Here is a 21,290-nt window from a genome sequence, read left to right as displayed (position 1 = left end):
TGCAAAGAATTTGGCTAGCATGAGGGGGAAAGGCAAGCTCAACATGTTGGATGATCCATGACAATATACTTTATTTCAGATATAAGAAAACATAACCCATTACGTTGTCTTCCTTGTCCAACATCAACTCTTTAGCATGTCATATTTTAATGAGTGCTCACAATCATAAAAGATGTCCAAGATAGTATATTTATATGTGAAACCTCTCTTTCTTTATTACTTCTATTAATTGCAACGATGACCAAAACTATGTTTGTCAACTCTCAGCAACTTTTAATCATCATACTCTTTCTATGTGAAGTCATTACTCTCCTTAAGATCAATATGATCTCTTTGTTTCTTTTTATTCTTTTCTCTTTTCTTTTATTCACTCAAGATCATAGCAAGATAATCAAGCCCTTGACTCAACACTAATCTTTATTATATAACTGATGGACTCGATTACATAAAGGGATCATAAAGCAAAACTCAAAACTAGATCTACCAAAACTTTATTCTACTAGATCAAGATACTACTAAATGGATCAAACTAAGAAAAAGGTAAAGATAGAGATGTGGTGGTGATACGATACCGGGGCACCTCCCCCAAGCTTGGCAGTTTCCAAGGGGAGTGCCCATACCCATGTGATTATGTCTCCTTTTTCGGGGATGGTGATGTGATATTCTTGGCGATGATGCCCCTCAGGATACGATTCTCCTCCTCGAGCTTATTGACTTGCTGCTTGAGGTCCATTATTTCCTTTCGAAGCTTTCCTGTAACGGCCAAAGCTCCTTGCACCCAAGGGTGTTGCATAGCTGCGGGAGAACAAGTGACACTCTTCTTCATATTTTCATAAGAAAGAAATCTAACATTGGAAGGGATAACCGAGTTTGGAATAGCCGAGCTCTGTAGTTCCCCCATTGTGAATCCAGCTCGGAATCGAGAAGTGACTTCTTGATCCTCCTCCATGGCATCTATCCTCTTCAAATCAGCCTCCATCTCTTCTTCCATTGCTGGCCCAAAGTGGTCAGCATCGCTGTTTGTCCTTGATCTCGATGTCGGATGAGACTCCCGGCTCTCCCCGACTGACTCTTGAGAAGACATCTTGCTCTAATCTGCAGCAGCAACAGCTCGAAACACAAACAGAGGATAATTGCGTGATAAGGGAGTCAAAACCTTCGGGAGAATATATAATGAATTTTTACTGACCAGAATACGTAACGTGCAAGAAAACGGAGTCCGGAGAGCACACGAGGTGCCCACGAGGCAGGGGGCGCGCCCAGAGAGGTAGGGCGCGCCCTCCACCCTCGTGGAGCCCTCGTGTCCTTCCCGGACTGCTTCTTATTTTTCTATTTTTCTAAATATTCTAAAACGGAGAAAAATTGCCTTTAGAACTGTTTTGGAGTCGGTTTACTTACCGTACCACATACCTATTCCTTTTCGGAGTCTGAAACGTTCCGGAAAGTGTCCCTTATGTATTCCTCCGGGGTTACGGTTTCAATAACATTGGTTTCAACATTTATGGGATTACCTGAGATATAATGTTTGATTCTTTGGCCGCTCACCACCTTCGGGTTTGTGCCTTCGAAGTTGTTGATTTTTATGGCACCGGAATGATAGACCTCCTCGATAACGTAAGGACCTTCCCATCTAGAGAGAAGTTTTCCTGCAAAAAATCTTAAACGAGAGTTGTATAATAATACATAATCACCTACATTAAACTCACGCTTTTGTATCTTTTGTCATGCCATCTTTTAACCTTTTCTTTAAACTATTTGGCATTCTAATAGGCTTGGGTTCTCCATTCATCAAGTGAGCTAATGTCAAATGACCTCTTCTCACCGGCAAGTTTGAAATCATAGTTGAGCTCTTTAATAGCCCAATAAGCCTTATGTTCTAGTTCGAGAGGTAAGTGACATGCTTTTCCATAAACCATTTTATACGGAGACATACCCATAGGATTTTTGTATGCAGTTCTATAGGCCCATAATGCATCATCAAGTTTCTTGGACCAATTCTTTCTAGATCTATTAACAGTCTTTTGCAAAATTAATTTGAGCTCTCTATTACTCAATTCTACTTGACCACTAGACTGTGGGTGATAAGGAGATGCAATTCTATGATTAACATCATACTTAGCAAGCATTTTACGGAAAGCACCATGGATAAAATGTGAACCACCATCAGTCATTAAATATCTAGGGACTCCAAACCTCGGAAAAATAACTTCTTTAAGCATCTTAATAGAGGTGTTATGATCAGCACTACTAGTTGGGATAGCTTCTACCGACTTAGTAACGTAATCAACAACAACTAAAATATGTGTATATCCATTAGAGGCAGGAAACGGTCCCATATAATCAAAGCCCCAAACATCAAATGGTTCAATAACAAGTGAATAATTCATGGGCATTTCTTGACGTCTACTAATATTACCAATTCTTTGACATTCATCACAAGATAGGACAAACTTACGGGCATCCTTGAAGAGAGTAGGCCAATAAAAACGGGATTGCAATACCTTATGTGCAGTTCTATCTCTAGCGTGGTGTCCTCCATAAGCCTCGGAGTGACACTTGCATAGGATCTGTTCCTGTTCATGCTCAGGTACACAACGTCTAATAACACCATCTACTCCTTCTTTATAAAGATGTGGGTCATCCCAAAAGTAATGTCTCAAATCATAGAAAACCTTTTTCTATTGCTGGTATGTGAAACTAGGTGGTATAAATTTAGCAACAATGTAATTAGCATAATCAGCATACCATGGAGTAGTACGAGAAGCATTTATGACATTTAATTGTTCATCAGGAAAGCTATCATCAATAGGTAGTGGGTCATCAAGAACATTTTCTAACCTAGAGAAGTTGTCTGCAACGGGGTTCTCAGCTCCCTTTCTATCAATAATATGCAAATCAAATTCTTGTAGCAGGAGAACCCATCTAATAAGTCTAGGTTTAGCATCTTTCTTTTCCATAAGATATTTAATAGCAGCATGATCAGTGTGAATAGTTACTTTAGAATCAACAATATAAGGTCTGAACTTATCACAAGCAAATACAACTGTTAAGAATTCTTTTTCAGTGGTGGCATAATTTCTCTGGGCATTGTCTAGAGTTTTACTAGCATATTGAATAACATTTAATTTGTTATCAATTCTTTGCCCTAGAACAGCACCTACAACATAATCACTAGCATCACACATGATTTCAAAGGGTAAATTCCAATCAGGTGGCTGAACAATAGGTGCAGAAATCAATGCTTTCTTAAGTATTTCAAAGGCTTCTACACAATCATCATCAAAGACAAATGGTATATCTTTTTGTAACAAATTAGTCAGAGGCCGAGAAATTTTTGAGAAGTCCTTAATGAACCTCCTATAAAAATCGGCATGACCAAGGAAACTCTTATACCTTTGATGTCCTTGGGACATGGCATCTTTTCAATAGCATCAACTTTAGCCTTATCAACTTCAATACGTCTTTCAGAAATTTTATGCCCTAAGACAATACCTTCATTAACCATAAAGTGTCACTTCTCCCAGTTCAAGACAAGATTAGTTTCTTCACATCTCTGCAAAACTCGATCAAGGTTGCTCAAGCAATCATCAAAAGAGGATCCATAAACGGAGAAATCGTCCATGAAAACCTCACAAATCTTTTCGCAAAAGTCAGAGAATATAGCCATCATGCATCTTTGAAAGGTAGCAGGTGCATTACATAAACCAAAAGGCATATGCCTATAAGCAAAAGTACCGAAAGGGCAAGTAAAAGTGGTCTTTGATTGATCATCGACTGACACAGGTATTTGAGAGAAACCAGAGTAACCATCTAGAAAGCAAAAATGCGTATGTTTGGATAATCTTTCTAGCATTTGATCAATAAAAGGTAAGGGGTAATGATCTTTTTTAGTAGCTTTATTTAATTTGCGGAAATCAATTACCATCCTATAACCTGTAATAATTCCTTGCGGAATCAATTCATCTTTATCATTAGGAACGACAGTAATACCTCCCTTCTTAGGGACACAATGGACAGGACTTACCCACTGACAATCAACAATGGGATAAATAATACCTGCCTCAAGAAGCTTTAGTATTTCCTTTCTTACCACTTCTTTCATCTTAGGATTCAGCCGTCGTTGGTGATCACGAACTGGTTTGGCATCTTTCTCCAAATTTACTTTGTGTTGGCATAGAGTGGGGCTAATGCCCTTAAGATCATCAAGAGTATATCCAATAGCAGCGCGGTGCTTCTTCAGAGTTTTCAATAATCTCTCTTCTTCATGCTCTGAAAGGTTAGCACTAATAATAACAGGATATATCTTTTTCTCATCAAGATAAGCATATTTAAGAGTATCAGGTAACGGTTTAAGCTCAAACACGGGATCACCCTCGGGTGGAGGAGGATCCCCTAGGATTTCAACAGGCAAATTGTGTTTCAGGATGGGTTCCTGTTTAAAGAATACTTCATCTATTTCCCTTCTTTCATTCACAAACATATCATTTTCATGGTCTAGCAAATATTGTTCTAAAGGATCACTAGGAGTACGGCAATAGAAGCAAGACCAATAATTTCATCCTTACTAGGCAATTCCTCTTCACGGTGTTGTCTACGAAATTTAGAGAAATTAAACTCATGAGACATATCACCTAGACGAATAGTGACAACATCCTTTTCGCAGTCTATTTTAGCATCAACGGTGTTTAAGAAGGGTCTACCAAATATAATGGGACAAAAGCTATCTTGTGGGGACCCAAGAACAAGGAAATCGGCCGGATATTTAGTTTTCCCACACAAGACTTCAACATCTCTTACAATTCCCATTGGTGATATAGTATCTCTATTGGCAAGCTTAATTGTGACATCAATATCTTCTAACTCAGTAGGTGCAATATCATGCATAATTTCTTTGTATAAGTCAATAGGTATTGCACTAGCACTAGCACCCAAGTCACATAAGCCATGATAACAATGATCTCCTATTTTAACAGAAATAACAGGCATGCCTACCACATGTCTATGTTTATCTTTAGCACACGGTTTAGCAATTCTAGCAGTTTCATCACAGAAATAAATAACATGCCCATCAATATTATCAGCCAAGAGATCTTTAACAATAGCAATATTAGGTTCAACTTTAACTTGCTCAGGAGGTGTATAAGTTCTAATATTGCTTTTACGAACCACAGTTGAAGCTTTAGCATGATCCTTTATTCTAACAGGGAAAGATGGTTTCTCAACATAAGCAGTAGGAACAATAGGATCATTATAAGTGATAGTCTTTTCTTCAACTTTAATAGGTGCAGCTACCTTTACTTCTATGGGAGGATGATATTTAAACCACTTCTCCTTAGGGAGATCAACATGAGTAGCAAAAGATTCACAAAAAGAAGCTACTATCTCAGAGTCAAGTCCATATTTAGTGCTAAATTTCCGGAAAACATCGGTATCCATAAAAGATTTAACACAATCAAACTTAGGTGTCATACCTGACTCCTTACCTTCGTCGAGATCCCAATCTTCAGAGTTGCGTTTAATTCTTTCCAATAGATCCCATTTGAATTCAATAGTCTTCATCATAAAAGAGCCAGCACAAGAAGTATCGAGCATGGTGCGATTGTTATCAGAAAGCCGAGCATAAATTTTTTGAATAATTATTTCTCTTGGGAGCTCATGATTTGTAACACCCGAAAGTTTTAATCAAATTTTATTAAGAAAAATTTGGCCAGAAATAAAATTTTGAATTATACTAGGTCATTTATTAATTTCAAAGCCTTTTCTATTTCCTGTTTTACAAAAAATTCTCCCCTCCATAGAAGATTATTTTTGTGAAGTGTTGTGGTATGTGGTTGTTTTATAAGCCTTTCCATTTGTATCATAAATAACAGTGGGAAATATTTTCATAATAAAATTTGCCACAAGTAATACTTTTAAAAGCATTTTCAATACTTAAAATGCTTCTGTTGCACTACAATTATTTTAAATAATTGTTTTAAAATCCCACAAAAACTGTGAGAGGTCAGGTGATGCCTATAAATCACTTTTGAGCAAAAACCTAACTATGTCTTTTGAAAAATTTGAGAGAAACATCCTCCTTTCAAATTCTGTCCCATTCTTGAGTTATAACTGCAACCCTAATTTTTCTAGCTCCATTAATTCTGACACTTTTCCATCTTGTAGTCCTTACAACTAGTACCTTAAGTCCAGAAGGGAAGCTTCAATTTCAACTTGCAAGTCCACCAAACACTCCTCTGAAGTTTCTGTCCAGAACTGAATTCTGGTAAAACTTGCAATAGCAAGTTTCTCATCCTGCCAAACTAACTCCACCATCATCTCTAGCATCTAAAGAGACCCCACTCTGCCAAGTTTCAAATCCATCAAAGTCCTTTAGCTCGCCCTAGCGTTCTGTCAAACACCTTGTGGGCATGACAGAAATGTTGCCACTTTCTAACTTACACTGGACACTTGGTTATTTGGCAAAACCAGCATGTCCATCACTCCTCTAATACCTAGAAGCACCATCCTGTTGATTTGTATCTCGTGTGTCTCCCTGTAGATGCCACTGGCAATCTGACGAACACCTAACGTGCGTGCACCGGGCGCGGCCAGAGCGTGTGTTTTGCACGCGTCGGCACCGAGCGCCTGCCGTGTCTCTGTTGCCTCCCCTTCTCATCCTGATCCTCCTCCGGATCAGCTCGACCACCAGGAACATCGCCTACACCCTCGCTTGGCCCCTAGTGCCGTCCACCGCCGTCCACGACGACCAAGACCGCCGCCCGACGAGTCCCGCACGGCCACGTCTCTGCCCGAGCCCCTCTCGCTTAATTGCCAATGACTCGAGCTCATCCGCAGCTCACCGGCCACACTAGCGACACACCGGCCTCGCCACCACCCACTCGCTCGCCTTGAATGGCCGCCGCCGCGGTCAGCTCGGGCACGACACCGCCCAGGCCACCCGAGCCAGCCAGCGCGACCCCGTGGTAAATACGGACGACCACCGTCCGTACCTAACCGCTCCGGCCACTCCTACCTCGCCACCGCCCGCGCTTTGCCATCAATGGCCGCCGCCGACGTGTTCATCTCTGGAACCCGCGGCACTGCCCTCCCCTCCCTATAAAAAGCCACCCAAGGCCCTCGAAAAGCACCATATCACTCTACCTCTCCCTCACTGACCCACCCGTTGCAGCAACACAACCAGAGGAGGTCGTCTTCTCCGATTCCGGCAACTACTGCCGCCGCCACTGTTCGGATGGTTCCGACGCCGTCCGGCCCTTCCTCTCACAAGTTTATCCACCACTAGCCTCCTTGAGCACCCATTGATCCACCCCCACACTCAATTTTGCCCGGGAGCCACCATAGGCGAAACACCCAATTCGTCTCCGCCGGAGCTCCTCGGGTGAGCTCGCCGCCGGCGACTCCCTCCACTCCAGCGACAAAGGAGGGTACCCACATGTTCGCCTCAACCTCCTGAGCTCGTAGGAGGCCTCGGTTTTCCAAACGGTGCCGCCTTTCGCCGGCGCCGACCGCCGGAGCTCCGCCTCTGTTCGGCCGGAGAAGGAGGCGCGCGCGTGGACTGGTCAAACCTGACCAGTGGGCCGGGCGGGCCCACTGCCAGTGACTCAGCGCGGTGCCAGCTCATTTTAAGTGGAGACGTTTTCCCCAAAGTACGTCTCCTCCACCGGAAAACGTATAATAGTAAAAACGCCTTCGACGTCGCAACCCTCCCACGCAGCCAAACGACTGGGCTCGGCCCAGTAGCGCTAGGCGGCTATACTGCGCCCAGGGCGCGTTTCTGCTCAGCCCATCACAGTAATCTCTGTTTCCTTTTTCTTTTCCAGCAAATTTCAAATAATTCCACAGAAGCCATTTCACATCCGAATTCGATTATTCAAATTTCTACCTACTTCCAAAATCATGTTGTATTTAGCCAGATAGGTTGCACATTTTTCCTAGTCCTGGTTTTTGCTGGATCTACTAAATAGTCAATTTTCCTTTAATATTCCAGCTTAGTAAATCCATAGGAAAATCATATGAACTTCAAATTACTTGATTCTTTTTCTGTTATTTTTCAAAATTCACCTAGTTTATTTTAGTATTTATTTCAAAATTTTACAAACAACTTTTATGTGTTGTTTTAGAATTATGTGGTAATTATAATATTTTGAAAATAGGAAATGGAGGGGAGATATAATTTCCAAGTTTTGGAGTGCGCCTAATCTTTCTGCATGCTCAAGGCAAGCATCTTGAACACATGATATGGTGAATGCATAGTGTTTGTTTGCATGTAGAATTGAATTATGAATATATTCAACTCATATGAAATTTGCATAGTATTGGTCATACATGCATGATTCCCCTTGATGATATTCTATCTCCATTTTAACATGAAGTATGAGTGAGTATGGTGATTTTCATGTACCGTATATGCCTGTGTTGGTCTAGGCTAATTTGCAAGAAGAATCAGTCACGAGAAAAGTGACCGTGAGACTGAAATCTCGTTCGTGAGGAGAATGATCAATGAGGGTATGTTGAGACATACTAGGTGGTGACCCTGTTGGGTACTGCCAAGGAATTGTATTGTGCTAACCATTGCAGGGAAACTTAAACCTCCTGAGTTGACCGTAGATCGAGTCTTGTTCCGGTAACCCCCCATACTTGATTCGTGCTACCACATGTTCCTGCCAAAGGTAGGGTATGGTTCAGTAAGTTGATAACCCCTTTCCTGCACACACCGTACAGAGAGGCCATAGGGAATGGTACTATTGGCCCCAGTAGTCATGTCACTTGGTCCGGGGGCATGAATGGCCGGTCTGGGACCGAAGCTGAATGTTCATGCTGTTGGAGGCCGTTGCATGAGGCCTTCCCACTTAGATTTTTACTTTATCATTGTTTTGGGTGATCCCTGGCTTGATGGATTAAAGCTGGTATGTGCGGGTCAGGTGTGTTTTCATCCCAAAGACCGTAATCGGAATTAGTCAACGTCTCGGGGTTGACTAAAGAAATCCTTTACTTGTGGGTAAAGAGTACACCCTCTGCAGAATTATATCTATTCGAATAGTCATGTCCATGGTTAAGGACTACAGTCTGGGTTGGTCAAGTGTCGGCCTTAGTGTCAGTCTCCGGAGGAAATAATTAAATTGATCATGGTTCGTCCTGCAGGGTAATTATTGTCACTGCTGGTGCCATTATGAATATTATTGTTGACATGAATATTGTTGTGGACTAACCGTTTCCTCTTATGTGCAACTGTGAGTATCTCTTGGGATGGCTAGTCCACCTGAATGCTCATGTTATTTTCTTATAAGCCCTTTATGAGGCGTCGCTTCAGACACCCGACTGTGGCGTGTATTTTCAAGACTTCTCGTGGCATCGCTTGAGTTCTCGGGCGGTCCTGTCTCGCCCGACTCTCTTTTAGACACTCGTTTGGCATTTCTTTTCAAGACCTCTCGTGGTCTCGCTTGAGTTCTCGGGCGGTCCTGTCTCGCCCGATTCTCTTTTAGACGCCCGTTTGGCATTTCTCTTGGAATTTCTCGGGCGGTCCAACGCCCGACGTTCCGTTTCATTTCTTTGATTTACTAATAACATGACTAATTTATCCTTCCGCACCGTATGAATATTTTCATGCCATGCTTGAATTCTCAGTCTGCACATGCATATAATTTAATTCATCATGAGCATATGCATCCTCTATATCTTTTGTTCTTGATGTTTGCGAGTACATTCAAACGTACTCACTGGCTTGTCCATGGCTATTGTCTTGGCCAGATCATGATTCAGAGAGGAGTACTACGAAGCCACCTCGCAACCTAGGATTCAGAGATAGCAACCGCGCGAGATAGGAGTTATCCAGGTCAGCTGTTCCCGTGGGAATGGAGTTCCATCAGCGTTGGAGATCCACGAGTCGCTTCCATTATTTGCCACTCGAAATCATTGTTGTACTCAATGGACCTATAAGGTCTTGTACTCAAATCCTTGTAATTTCTTGGAATTCTGTATCAAGGAAATATCCACCAGCAACAGTAATCCTGGGGCTGGTGGTGACATAAGGGTCGTTTGCTGGGAATTTATGTCCCGGAAATCCGGCCCCGACAACCTTGGTATCAGAGCTAGGCTGACCACCGGCTAATCCTATCTTAGCCTGGTCACTATCCCTAGGTTTTCACACCGACCATATCCTTTTCTATCCACCGTCAAGCTCATCCTAACCGATAGCCTGCATAGTGGCCACCCGACAGATTTTTGTTAGTCGGTGCCCAACCTATTGTCCTAGGCCATAGGCCGTGCGCCCGTGGCCGACACCTGAGTTGTCCCATCCGCAAGCGTGCGATGGAAGACTCCGCTGGCTTATAAAGGAAGCCTTGCCCTTACTCAGCACATCATCGCCTTCACTCGCAGCTTGATTTCCAAACCACCAAGATGCATGGTCCCATCGTCCGCAACGAGACCACCGCATCCGAGCTTGGAGATTTTGTAGCGATCCTCGCCAATCTCACTCATCGTGCTTTTGGCATAGATGAACCCCCAGAATATGTTGTGTACCAGGAACACACAAGTGATGCCATCCATCACTTCTGGGCCACGGTGCACATCTACGGGAGGGGCACCACATCAGAACGCCCCTACCGGTTCACCGGAAGGATGACCTCCGACGAGCCCCAAGCCATCCAACTTGCAGCCGAGAGGGTATAGTTCATCTTCGGCATTTGTCGCCGAGGGTTAACACCCGCCCTTTCTTCTACTACCCTAGTCGTGAAGGCTATGGTAGCCCGACCCAAGTCGCCAACGGTGACCATGAGTTGGATCCTGCTCTAGTGCATCTGGTGCGCTACCTGAGGGCGCAAGAGGCACTATTCGATCAGGTCACCAATGATCTGATTGCGACCCGCAGGACGATTGCACTCCTGACACCGGTAAGGAGTGAAGCTGCAACCAACACCGACACCCCAATAATGCTACTTGGGAGGCCAGTTGAACCCCCAAGGTCTGCTCCTATCATCAACCCCGACAATGCCTTTGCCTCCCCAGGAGAACTCCGTCGTCTCTTGGAGACCTACTCCAACGGGATTGTGACCACGAGACCCCACGAGGGGCATCATCGCTATCCAGCACTATAGCTCCCCATCCTACCCCGAACAACTCCGACACTGAAGCTCACGGAGAGGCCTCGACATCTGCAAGACACGCCCGGCTAGATGTCAATGAGGTGGACTGAGTCCACCAGGAGTATTGTCAAATCTTAGTAGTCCTGTTGTCTTGTATTTTCAAGGTACCAATCGTATGGCATAGTGAGCTTGTCAACTACATGTGTGCCATTGTTGTAATGGTACTATGTGTGATCTAGCGTAAATTATTGGTGTATGGCGACAGAGTAAATGCTAGATGTGACTGCCGACACGCACAGTAATATGTCACACTCCTTTTGAGAAGTGGTGTCCGAGAATTTGACTTGGACAACCCTATGTCGGAGCCGATGCACAAGTCGTGCCAGCGCCGCATCGTGTTTCCTAGCCCAGGCACCTTATAAGGGGCCATATCCATACACCACACCAGCCACCACCACACTTGAGCACCGCTCTTCTCCATTCATCCTTCCATGTCTCACCCTGGAGTCTACCTACGAACTCCAGATGCAAGCCCTGGTAGTTTCATTAAGGTTTTGTGGGATCTGACCCGCAATACCCTTGGTTCCAGCAACCCACCCCAGTATGAGTTGTTCAAAATGAGGATCACCCCTAATTCCTCAAAATACTGGGCAGTTGTGCACATCCCACGAGAGGATTTAAATCAAGACCCTCCATATGTTGTCTTCGTCGGGAGATCCATGCCAACCTCAGGCATGGCTATTGAGGCTGCTGCTTATGAAGCAGTTACCCGTGTTCGGTTCACTATACCCGCTGCCAGTGAAAGGAAATACTACTATTTCCCGAGCCGCGCAGCTTTTGGAGCAGAAGCCACGTTCCGTTGTGAACGCATAGAGAGGGATCCAACTCTGGCCAATCTCATTCAATATGTGATGGCCCAGGAGCATCTAACCCAGCAACTAATGGATTACCTCCATTATCTTGCTATGCTGAATCCCCATATCGCCATTGGTGGACCACCATGGCCAACTCCGGAAGGGCGTGTTCTTCGTTTACTTCCTTCACTTCCCCCGGAAGAAGAAGAATGTGCTCCAGCATCGGGAACCCTTCCACAAGACCCTGTAGATCTCACCTTCAGACTGTAGACGGTCATTGTTGCTGTACCTAGCACTAGTATACATGATGCAACCGCTGTATTGTAATTTAGGGCGTATGTAAGTGCATTGCCATGACTGCATTCTGCATATGATCATTTGTTGTGATTTTCAGTTCTTCTGCCCTTAACAAATCTCGAGGACGAGATTTTTCTTAAGGGGGGTAGAGTTTGTAACACCCCAAAATTTTAATCAAATTTTATTAAGTAAAATTTGGCCAGAAATAAAATTTTGAATTATACTAGGTCATTTATTAATTTCAAAGCCTTTTCTATTTCCTGTTTTACAAAAAATTCTCCCCTCCATAGAAGATTATTTTTGTGAAGTGTTGTGGTATGTGGTTGTTTTATAAGCCTTTCCATTTGTATCATAAATAACAGTGGGAAATATTTTCATAATAAAATTTGCCACAAGTAATACTTTTAAAAGCATTTTCAATACTTAAAATGCTTCTATTGCACTACAATTATTTTAAATAATTGTTTTAAAATCCCACAAAAATTGTGAGAGGTCGGGTGATGCCTATAAATCACTTTTGAGCAAAAACCTAACTATGTCTTTTGAAAATTTTGAGAGAAACATCCTCTTTTCAAATTCTGTCCCATTCTTGAGTTATAACTGCAACCCTAATTTTTCTAGCTCCATTAATTCTGAAACTTTGCCATATTGTAGTCCTTCCAACTAGTACCTTAAGTCCAGAAGGGAAGCTTCAATTTCAACTTGCAAGTCCACCAAACACTTCTCTGAAGTTTCTGTCCAGAACTGAATTCTGGTAAAACTTGCACTAGCAAGTTTCTCATCTTGCCAAACTAACTCCACCATCATCTCTAGCACCTAAAGAGATCCCAATCTGGCAAGTTTCAAATCCATCAAAGTCCTTTAGCTTGCCCCTAGTGTTCTGTCAAACACCTTGTGGGCATGACAGAAATGTTGCCACTTTCTAACTTACACTGGACACCTGGTTATTTGGCCAAACCAGCATGTCCATCACTCCTCTCATACCTAGAAGCACCATCTTGTTGATTTTTAGCTCGTGTGTGTCCCTGTAGATGCCACTGGCAATCTGACGAACACCTAACGTGCGTGCACCGGGCGCGGCCAGAGCGTGTGTTTTGCACGCGTCGGCACCGAGCCCCTGCCGTGTCTCTGCTGCCTCCCCTTCTCATCCTGATCCTCCTCTGGATCAGCTCGACCACCGGGAACCTCGCCGACACCCTCGCTTGGCCCCTAGCGCCGTCCACCGCCGTCCACGTCTCTGCCCGAGCCCCTCTGGCTTAATTGCCAACGGCTCGAGCTCATCCGGAGCTCACCGGCCACACTAGCGACACACCGGCCTCGCCACCACCCACTCGCTCGCCTTGAATGGCCGCCGCCGCGGTCAGCTCGGGCACGGCACCGCCCAGGCCACCCGAGCCAGCCAGCGCGACCCCGTGGTAAATACGGACGGCCACCATCCGTACCTAACCGCGCCGGCCACTCCTACCTCGCCACCGCCCGCGCTTTGCCATCAATGGTCGCCGCCGACGTGTTCATCTCTGGAACCCGCGGCACTGCCCTCCCCTCCCTATAAAAAGCCACCCAAGGCCCTCGAACAACACCATCTCACTCTCCCTCTCCCTCACTGACCCACCCGTTGCAGCAACACGACCAGAGGAAGTCGTCTTCTCCGATTCCGGCAACTACTGCCGCCGCCACTGTTCGGATGGTTCCGACGCCGTCCGGCCCTCCCTCTCACAAGTTTCTCCACCAATAGCCTCCTTGAGCACCCATTGATCCACCCCCACACTCGATTTTGCCCGGGAGCCACCATAGGCGAAACGCCCAATTCGTCTCCGCCGGAGCTCCTCGGGTGAGCTCGCCGCCGATGACTCCCTCCACTCCAGTGACCAAGGAGGGTACCCACGTGTTCGCCTCAACCTCCTGAGCTCTTAGGTGGCCTCTGTTTTCCCAACGGAGCCGCCGTTCGCCGGCGCCGACCGCCGGAGCTCCGCCTCTGTTCGGCCGGACAAGGAGGCGCGCGCGTGGACTGGTCAAACCTGACCAGTGGGCCGGGCGGGCCCACTGCCAGTGACTCAGCGCGGTGCCAGCTCATTTTAAGTAGAGACGTTTTCCCCAAAGTACGTCTCCTCCTCCGGAAAGCGTACTCACGGAGAGACGCCTTCGACGTCGCAACCCTCCCACGCAGCCAAACGACTGGGCTCGGCCCAGTAGCGCTAGGCGGCTATACTGCGCCCAAGGCGCGTTTCTGCTCATCCCATCACAGTAATCTCTGTTTCCCTTTATTTTCCAGCAGATTTCAAATAATTCCACAGAATCCATTTCATATCCAAATTAAATTATTCAAATTTATACCTACTTTCAAAATCATGCTGTATTTATCCAGATAGGGTGAACATTTTTCCTAGTCCTGGTTTTTGCTGGATCTACTAAATAGTCCGTTTTCCTTTAATATTCGAGCTTAGTAAATCCATAGGAAAATCATATGAACTCCAAATTACTTGATTATTTTTCTATTATTTTTCAAATTTCACCTATTTTAGTGTTTATTTCAAAATTTTACAAACAAGTTTTATGTGTTGTTTTAGAATTATGTGGTAATTATAATATTTTGAAAATAGGAAGTGGAGGGGAGATATAATTTTCAAAGTTTTGGAGTGCGCCTAATCTTTCTGCATGCTCAAGGCAAGCATCTTGAAGACATGATATGGTGAATGCATAGTGGTTGTTTGCATGTAGAATTGAATTATGAATATATTCAACTCATATGAAATTTGCATAGTATTGGTCATACATGCATGATTCCCCTTGATGATATTCTATCTCCATTTTAACATGAAGTATGAGTGAGTATGGTGATTTTCATGTACCGTATATGCCTGTGTTGGTCCAGGCTAATTTGCAAGAAGAATCAGTCACGAGAAAAGTGACCGTGAGACTGAAATCTCGTTGTGACAAGAATGATCAGTGAGGGTATGTTGACACATACTAGGTGGTGACCCTGTTGGCTACTGCCAAGGAATTGTATTGTGCTAACCATTGCAGGGAAACTTAAACCTCCTGAGTTGACCGTAGATCGAGTCTTGTTCCAGTAACCCCCATACTTGATTCGTGCTACCACACGTCCCTGCCAAAGGTAGGGTATGGTTCAGTAAGTTGATAACCCCTTTCCTACACACACCGTACAGAGAGGCCATAGGGAATGATACTATTGGCCCCAGTAGTCATGTCATTTGGTCCGGGGGCATGAATGGCCGGTCTGGGACCGAAGCTGAATGTTCATGCTGTTGAAGGCCGTTGCATGAGGCCTTCCCACTTAGAGTTTTACTTTATCATTGTTTTGGGTGATCCCTGGCTTGATGGATTAAAGCTGGTATGTGCGGGTCAGGTGTGTTTTCATCCCAAAGACCGTAATCGAAATTAGTCAACATCTCGGGGTTGACTAAAGAAATCCTTTACTTGTGGGTAAAGAGTACACCCTCTCCAGAGTTATATCTATTCGAATAGCCGTGTCCGTGGTTAAGGACTACAGTCTGGGTTGGTCAAGTGTCGGTCTTAGTGTCAGTCTCAGGAGGAAATAATTAAATTGATCATGGTTCGTCCTGCGGGGTAATTATTGTCACTGCTGATGCCGTTATGAATATTATTGTTGACATGAATATTGTTGTGGACTAACCGTTTCCTCTTATGTGCAACTGTGAGTATCTCTTGGGATGGCTAGTCCACCTGAATGCTCATGTTATTTTCTTATAAGCCCTTTATGAGGCGTCGCTTCAGACACCCGACTGTGGCGTGTATTTTCAAGACCTCTCGTGGCGTCGCTTGAGTTCTCAGGCGGTCCTGTCTCGCTCGACTCTCTTTTAGACACCTGTTTGGCATTTCTTTTCAAGACCTCTCGTGGTGTCGCTTGAGTTCTTGGGCGGTCCTGTCTCGCCCGATTCTCTTTTAGACACCCGTTTGACATTTCTCTTGGAATTTCTCGGGCGGTCCAACGCCCGATGTTCCGTTTCATTTATTTGATTTACTAATAACATGACTTATTTATCCTTCCGCACCGTATGAATATTTTTCATGCCATGCTTGAATTCTCAGTCTGCACATGCATATAATTTAATTCATTATGAGCATATGCATCCTCTATATATTTTGTTCTTGATGTTTGCGAGTATATTCAAACGTACTCACTGGCTTGTCCATGGCTATTATCTTGGCCAGATCATGATTCAGAGAGGAGTACTACGAAGCCACCCCGTAACCTAGGATTCGGAGATAGCAACCGCGCGAGATAGGAGTTATCCAGGTCAGCTGTTCCCGTGGGAATGGAGTTCCATCAGCGTTGGAGATCCACGAGTCGCTTCCATTATTTGCCACTCGAAATCATTGTTGTACTCAATGGACCTATAAGGTCTTGTACTCAAATCCTTGTAATTTCTTGGAATTCTGTATCAAGGAAATATCCACCAGCAACAGTAATCCTGGGGCTGGTGGTGACATAAGGGTCGTTTGCTGGGAATTTATGTCCCGGAAATCCGGCCCCGACATGATTGGGGCATGAATATAACATTGATTTAAGCCTCCCCCAAGCTTGAGCAATGCTTTCTCCTTAGCAAGGCCAAAAATTATATATATAATTGTGATCACGATGAACAAGATGCATAGGATAAAGCTTCTGATGAAATTCCAATTTCAATCGTTTGTAGTTCCATGATCCCATATCATCACATAGCCTATACCATGTCAATGCATCTCCCTTCAAAGATAAAGGGAAGACCTTCTTATTAATAACATTGTCGGGCACACCTGCAAGCTTAAATAATCCACAAACTTCATCCACATATATTAGGTGCTCATCAGGATGCATCGTTTCGTCTCCTGCAAAAGGATTAGCTAGCAGTTTTTCTATCATACCCAAAGAAATCTCAAAGTAGACATTTTCATTTTCAGTAGGTTCAGTAGGTTGAGGAGCAACGCTTTGCTCTATTGGTCGGGGTGAAGATACCCCGAACAAGCCCCTCAGAGGATTACTTTCCATAGTAACAAGTGACAATAAATTTCAGCACACTATATAAATTTTTCCTTACCAAATTCCACCTACCAAAGGCGCTTCACTCCCCGGCAACGGCGCCAGAAAAGAGTCTTGATGACCCACAAGTATAGGGGATCTATCGTAGTCCTTTCGATAAGTAAGAGTGTCGAACCCAACGAGGAGCAGAAGGAAATGATAAGCGGTTTTCAGCAAGGTATTCTCTGTAAGCACTGAAATAATAGGTAACAGATAGTTTTGTGATAAGATAATTTGTAACGAGCAACAATTAACAAAAGTAAACAAAGTGCAGCAAGGTGACCCAATCCTTTTTGGTAGCAAAGGACAAGCCTGGACAAACTCTTATATAGAGAAAAGCGCTCCCGAGGACACATGGGAATTATCGTCAAGCTAGTTTTCATCACGTTCATATGATTCGCGTTCGGTACTTTGATAATTTGATATGTGGGTGGACCGGTGCTTGGGTGCTGTTCTTACTTGAACAAGCATCCAACTTATGACTAACCCCTATTGCAAGCATCCACAACTACAAAAGAAGCATTAAGGTAAACCTAACCATAGCATGAAACATATGGATCCAAATCAACCCCTTACGAAGCAACGCATAAACCAGGGTTTAAGCTTCTGTCACTCTAGCAACCCATCATCTACTTATTACTTCCCAATGCCTTCCTCTAGGCCCAAATAATGGTGAAGTGTCATGTAGTCGACGTTCACATGACACCACTAGAGGAGAGACAACATACATCTCATCAAAATATCGAACGAATACCAAATTCACATGACTACTAATAGCAAGACTTCTACCATGTCCTCAGGAACAAACGTAACTACTCACCAAGCATATTCATGTTCATAATCAGAGGAGTATTAATATGCATAAAGGATCTGAACATATGATCTTCCACCAAATAAACCAACTAGCATCAACTACAAGGAGTAATCAAGACTACTAGCAACCTATAGGTACCAATCCCAGACTTAGAGACAAGAATTGGATACAAGAGATGAACTAGGGTTTGAGAGGAGATGGTGCTGGTGAAGATGTTGATGGAGATTGGCCCCCTCCCGATGAGAGGAGCGTTGGTGATGACGATGGCGATGATTTTCCCCTCCCGGAGGGAAGTGTCCCTGGCAGAACAGCTCCGCCGAAGCCCTAGATTGGTTCCGCCAAGGTTCCGCCTCGTGGCGGCGGAGTCTCGTCCCAAAAGCTTGCTTATTTTTTTTTCGGACAAAAGACTTCATATAGCAGAAGATGGGCACCGGAGGGCCAACAGGGAGCCCACGAGGCAGGGGGCGCGCCCAGGGGGTAAGGCGCGCCCCCACCCTCGTGGCCAGGGTGTGGGCCCCCTCTGGTATTTCTTCCGCTCAATATTTTTTTATTATTTCCAAAAATAACTTTCATGGAGTTTCAGGACTTTTGGAGTTGTGCAGAACAGGTCTCTAATATTTGCTCCTTTTCTAGCCCAGAATTCCAGCTGCCGGCATTCTCCCTCCTTATGCAAACCTTGTAAAATAAGAGAGAATAGGCAGAAGTATTGTGACATAATGTGTAATAACAGCCCATAATGCAATAAATATCCATATAAAAGCATGATGAAAAATGGACGTATCAAGTGCCAGGGTTAAAAAAATTAACTAAATATGTGGGAAATTTTGAAAATTCGCAAATTTTTACTGGGTAACAAAATATTCTTAATTCAAAAATTAGTAGCCATACTAAAACAAATTTAAAAATAAATTAGTACTATGTCATGTTAAATCCAATGAAATACGTATAAGATATCAGTGAAGAACAAAAACAAAAAAAGAAACTAATATCCCATTTGCTATAATTTTTTTGGAATTTTCAACCCCTTTTGATATTACTGTTAACAGACACTGACCATACTCTTTGGCCAGGCCGGAATGCATCCCTCCTCGTCTTGAAAGATTTGCAGCCCAGTAAGTCGGAGAAAACAAATAGGCCTAGCTTGGGTATTCTTCAAAAAGAAATACTGGGCTACCTATTTTCCCAAAGAAAAAACTGCTGGGCTGGTCATGTTGTTAGACGGGCCACAGAGACCGCACAACCCAGTTTATAGCCTGCTCCTCCGAATTACTACTATAAAAAGTTGTGCAATTCTGTCGTTAATTGACTATACGTTGAAAATGATGTGGGTCCCAGATATCAGCAGGGTGGATTAGAGTAAAAAAACGAGGGGTTCATCTAAGTAGTAAAAGAGGCGCTTGCTTGTGTTCGGGAGTGGACCTGGTGGGTCCGTACTGTCATACTCACAACTACAGTCCTCTCCCGATTCACTATGTTGACAGGGACCGTTTCGAAAAAAAACTATGTTGACAGGGCCGGACGGCGGCGCCACGGCGAGCGCACCAAGGCGGAGGATAAAGTGTTGTCGCCAATGTGCTGGGCTGGGTTGGACATTCTTATTGAAAAATAAAAATGGACCAGATCTATTTACGACGTTGACTACGATTTGCATGGGTCCGCTGGTTGCAGGAAGAAAATGCTGGGAGAAAGAAGACTGGTCGCTATCTTTGCCGAAGAATAATATCGACTGAATGTAACGACACTATCATAGGAAATAATATTCTCCTGTTAAATCGTGAATTTAAAGAACTGGTGCATGAGAATTTAGCTTTATTTATTTATTTACTTATTTATGTTTAGGGGACCATGAGCATGTACTTGGGCCGGATTCATGTGAGAGCATCCCTTCCAGTTAATTATGGGCTTCTCTATTGGGCCTTCATCAGTGGGCTGCATGTTATCAACAAGTGGAAAATGTGTTCCGTACGAAAAATAGTATGCGCCACGTACGGTACGAGGCACTAAAGGATCGAACTGTGCAACGACTTCCAAAACATTGTGTTTGTCATTCTAACAACACATTTATTCAACCAACAGACGAAATACTACTGATTGTACATTGAAAACAGCAGCAACAACAACCAGGGCTGGGGGTGCAACAGAAGCAGTAAGCAGGCCAGAAGAGTGAAGACGCAGCTCTCTCTTCCAAACCAAACATCAGCCATCATTACAAAAGGGCTACCAAAAAAGAACAAATGTATGCATCAAACTAAATAAAGATCCTACTACACAAGTGTACGCATCTAACTAACTGGCTCAGTTAGACGTTACTATTTATTAAGCTGTGGAGATTGGCTGACGGCTTGAACCAGATGGGTGCCTGACGGGGGAAACTCCAGCCAGCAGGTCGAAGTCTGATACTTGCGACCCTCTCTCCTACTTTGGGCTGCAGAGCGTGGCGGCACATATCAGGGTATGGTGCATGCAGAGATGCATGGTATGCTGTGTACACATAATTTTGCCTGATGAACGAAACTGCGCTGCCATCATGATCCTTGCCGTCGGTTATCTCCTAGTTAATCGAATAATTCAGTCCGACAAATAGAGAGCGTGTACCAAGGCTACTTACCAACCTCCAGTCAAAAATTCCTGAAGGCCCAGAGAAGCTGGGATCCTGCTCAAAGACCTTGCAGTGACTGTGATTGTATTCCGTGAAACAACACGTCCGGTACGTGCGAACGATCATCAATCGTTCGCCGTCGTCTGATCGAGCCAGGAACCACCTGCAACTGCCATGCCGCTTTTCTTTGAAATGTTCTGGGATTAGGAAGGGTAGGGACACCATGCGGCCTACAACGTCATACCAAGTTGGAGTCAAATAACCCTAAAACAAATTGGAGTCGAATAAAAAAGGGCTCTTGATATAGTCAATCTTAAGAACAACATGTTATGAGCATGAATATTTTTTTCAGTAAATGCTGAGAGTAATATAAGCAAGCCATCATGATATCATAGGAAAGTAACATACTGCTGTAACAGCGGTTTGTAGCGATGACTGGAGTAGGCCAGCAATATGTCCAGCCATAGAAGGAGTCGACAGCGTAAATGAAGCCCTTGTGTTCAATGGCATCAGAGAACCATGGAGGATGTATGATCCTGCGATGGACGTGCAGATTTATCCACTTATCGCAGTGACCTGTCAGATAGGCGAGACCGCGGTT

At 44.1% G+C, this 21,290-nt stretch overlaps 1 long non-coding RNA gene across 2 annotated transcripts; it reads left to right on the top strand.

Moving 5' to 3' along the window:
• The first annotated feature begins 6,670 nt into the window (after nucleotides 1-6,670).
• LOC120962780 (uncharacterized) lies at nucleotides 6,671-16,793 on the top strand. 2 transcript variants are annotated; one of them, XR_012181448.1, is made up of 5 exons: nucleotides 6,671-7,791; nucleotides 8,154-8,216; nucleotides 9,748-14,479; nucleotides 14,836-14,899; nucleotides 16,430-16,793. It is a non-coding gene; the product is annotated as an uncharacterized lncRNA (long non-coding RNA). The 2 variants fall into 2 exon arrangements; XR_012181449.1 differs by lacking the exon at nucleotides 14,836-14,899.
• Nucleotides 16,794-21,290: the final 4,497 nt, after the last annotated feature.

Source organism: Aegilops tauschii, chromosome 4 (genome assembly GCF_002575655.3).
Source record: "Aegilops tauschii subsp. strangulata cultivar AL8/78 chromosome 4, Aet v6.0, whole genome shotgun sequence".
NCBI lineage: Eukaryota > Viridiplantae > Streptophyta > Magnoliopsida > Poales > Poaceae > Aegilops > Aegilops tauschii.
This window is presented reverse-complemented; position numbering and strand designations above follow the sequence as displayed.